The sequence below is a fragment of the Nanorana parkeri genome, unplaced genomic scaffold, assembly GCF_000935625.1.
Source record: "Nanorana parkeri isolate BGI_ZX_2015 unplaced genomic scaffold, ASM93562v1 scaffold1165, whole genome shotgun sequence".
In the NCBI taxonomy this organism is placed as follows: Eukaryota; Metazoa; Chordata; class Amphibia; order Anura; family Dicroglossidae; genus Nanorana; species Nanorana parkeri.
In genome coordinates, this window is record NW_017307433.1 from 148,445 (window position 1) to 152,253 (window position 3,809).

The window sequence follows — 3,809 nt, forward strand, 5'->3', positions numbered from 1 at the left end:
GAAAAGGGGGGCTTACTTTAAACCATCCGGCAGCACAGTAGGTGTAGAGGTGCTAAGTGGGCTACCTAAACCTAGCTAACCCTCCCTTATGTATCCCGCCATGCCATAAAAATGGCACTTGGCGTTTGCCACCATCATGGCGCATGCATCTTTGTGCATGTGCTGATACCTGATGATGTCACCACCCGGCGCCCAACGTCAGCATAGCACTCGCGCCGCGCAATAAGCCATGCGCTCAATGTCAGCTAAGCGCAGAAACCACGGAAGCAATGGAAAGCAATACATGTCCCTCCCATGTTGTCCACCAAGGAGACAAAATATAGAGGGGGGGAACGAATCAACAATCGTGACCCGATGACCAAGGGAAGATACATGCTTATCCTAATGGCTAAGGTAGTGCCATATATCAGACACCCAAATGTCCACTGTAGAGAAGATACATCGACACCTAGTGGAGAAAAACAAGAAGACAACATGTAAAACAATAATATAAAAACAAGTTAGATCAATAAATTCAATGTTTAAGCATTACGGTTATTTGGAAAAATCAATATCCCAACACCATGCATGGTACATTCCAAATAAATTACAAATACATAAATAAGTTTATATTAAACATCAATGGCCATTACATATCACTGTCATGTATTGTAAGTATCACCTGACCTATATTATCATATCTATCCATCATTGTTCTAAAAACAGTTTGAAACTAAACATGTCATTTAATCCAGGTGGACATGTGGCCTTTTGTTCAAATCCAGTGTGCCTCTCTTATCTTATCCCAGTTCCCTTCCCCTGGGCCTTGATTTACTCTTTCCAAAGCAACAAAAGATATTACACAATTATCAAAATTATGAGAGAAGCCTACATCGGGCTCAATAATTTGCCAGACTCGATCAGATATATGTAATCATAGACCCCCCTTTTAAATTGTTTTTTTTTGTTTTTCCAATACAGAATGCTCCACACTTACAGTTAAGCAGATAGATAATGCCCATTGTTGAGCAGTCAACAAAATGCCATAGTTTGTGGAAGTGAATAATGACTATGCACTAATGTATCTGTAAGAACCAACCGTGCATGCGCCAAGTGCGCAGTCCCGTAACGTGCGGCAACGTGATCTTCAGCGCATGCACAGTCGAATCCATCCAGCAATACGGAAATGTGCCAAAGTGGCGCACAGGAAGTGACACAGCACACTCATTACTTCCCCTATATAAACCCAGCCTGAGCACCACCATATTGCTGTATTATCTTCAGCTCTCCTCTGTTCCTGTACTCCTGTGATCTCCTGTTTGACTTGTTGTGACCCGGATCTGCCTTGACGGCTCCTGCCTGCCCTCGACCTCGGACTTGTTTATTGGACTCATCTTCTGCCTGACCCTTCTGTACTTCGTTTGCCCGATTAGAACTGACCCCGGCTCGTTTACTTGGATTTCGGCTTGCACAGTGTTCCTCACCACTGGCACTTGTGCCACTCGTTGTCCACTTGGTCGCTGTACCCATCCCCAGAGGCCTCGGGACACGAGGTATAAGGGAGGCCTCCTCACACTTAGTCTCCACTCAGGTACGTGACAGTATCCATGATAGAGGGTAATTTTCTAAGACTATCTCAGGAGACATATATATTTATTTATGTAACATGGGATCACTTACAAGTAAATGCCAGTATTTTCTCAAGTATTGAACGGGCATATTGGCGATCTTGGGAGAATCTAGTTATGAATCTAACAGTGTTCCTTTGTACCTCATTGGAAGATACCCTATTGTTCAGGTAGAGTAGGGTTTCTCTGCTCTTTCCTTTGGCTTTTTGATATGCCCTCTTGAGCATCTTCTTACTGTACCCTCGCATGATTAACCGTGACTGCAATTTCTTAGCCTCTATCTCAAAGTCAATATAATTTGAGCAGTTTCTCCTTAACATGAGCTACTGACTATATGGTATACTCTGAATGAGGGGTGCTGGGTGTCCACTATATGTCCTTAGAATTGTATTTCCCACAGTGAGTTTACGGAAAAGACTAGTCATTAAAAATATTTGATGATCTCGATATTTAAGAAGGGCACTCAATTAAAGGTATTCAAATTGATAATTTCCATAAAGGCAGCCAACTCCTCCACCGAACCATCCCATATCAAAAGGATGTCCTCGTTGGCAAATAATTTTCTCTCCCATCCCCCCCAGGTACAGGTTGGCTTATGACAGGACACAACATGTCCCCATCGCCACCCCTCCACCTGGAGGTAATGCACATCCTGAAAGATGAAGACATTTCTAGTGAGAATATATCACAAATGTTTCACTATGAAGGCGCTAAATGCCCATTGAGAACTTTTTCTCTCTTGAAAAAAATCCAGCGCAACCTGTATTCCCTGCTCATGTTGCATGCTTGAATACAACACTTCTATGTCAGTAGTGACCAGAATTGCTGCTAATGGAACCTGCATGCCATCAATAACCTTTGGAAGTTCAGTAGTGTCTCTAAAGTAAGAGGTTAAGCTGGCAACGTGAGGTCGTAGATGTATATCTACTAGCTGACTTGCTTTTCTCAGTTAGTGATCCTACCCAAGATTATTGGTCGTCCTGGAGGTTTTTGGATATTTTTTTTAGTTTTGGGAGAGAGTACACGGTAGGGGTTTTTGGAGAAGTTACATTAAGGACATCAAGGAGATCATTATTAATGACATCCTCTAGTAAGCCCTTCCTTAAAATATCGGTGTACTCCAATTTAAACTCATCAATTGTTTTTAGCAGGAATAATCCTATACCATTTACGATTTTTTTAAATATGAAAACACATAATAAATTGTAAATTATCCATTCTAGATTTTTGTAACTCAGATGATCTATTTCTTTGGTGACCTGTGTCAGGAATGCACAAATGTTCAGGTTTGTCTGTAAAGATGGAATTGTTTTTTATTTTTACCCTAAAATTAGGATTTCTTTGTGATTTCTTGATGTTTTACAGTACCTATTAAGGGAACATCTTGGCCTGTTTTAAAATCTCTTCCTCCTCTCTACTCTCCACATTATCTTCATGGTTGCTTTCCTCATATAACAGTAAAAGGTATTTTAAGACCCTAAAATCCAAAGTAGAAAATGCCTTCCAATCCTCAAATTTTTTTTCTCTTTGAAGTCTTCCTCGCGTTCCTTGTCATATAGGAATATGAAAGTTAGATTTTTAGCAATAGATTAAGATTTCAAGATTAAGAAATTCAAATTTGTCTACTGTTTGAAAGGGACAGAATCCTAAACCTAGTTCCAAAACTTGTATTTCATCCTCAGAAATGTCACATGAGGAGATATTTATGACATTCAATTTGTATGGCATATGACCCATTCTCATCAAAAATAAGTCTAGATTTCCTGTTTTTTTGCCTTCTATTTTTTGATTTTGGCCTAAAAAAAAAGGAAAAAGGAGATTGAACTAAAACATTTGTTTGTGAAGACCGTTCCACTGAGATGTGAGTTTTCGGTTCGGCTCCTCCCATCTGTGATAGTTGAATTCCTGGATTATCCTGTTGGGAAGGACCCATCTCGTCAGATCTGTCACTGTTGCCTGTATGTGTAATGGGCAAACTACAAATACTTACAGGGTTATTCACAAAAGGGTGAAGACAGTGGCGGAACTACCGCCGGTGCAGGCGGTGCGGGCGCCCGGGGCCTCAGGCTCTGGGGGGGCCCAAGCAAGATGCCGGCCGCCGGATCAGTATCCAGCGCCCGGCGGGCCCCTGGTCTCTCCGCCGGAAGTGTCGGATCATCCGTTCATCCGACACTCCCGGCCAGTGGCATAGTGAGGGGGGGG

The 3,809-nt window shown here is 41.9% G+C and overlaps 1 protein-coding gene across 1 annotated transcript in view; it reads left to right on the forward strand.

Annotated features, from left to right (window-relative positions):
* The window catches only part of LOC108796752 (rho GTPase-activating protein 23-like), a 257,499-nt gene that overhangs the window by 85,821 nt on the left and 167,869 nt on the right, over nt 1-3,809 (forward strand). The window lies entirely within an intron of this gene.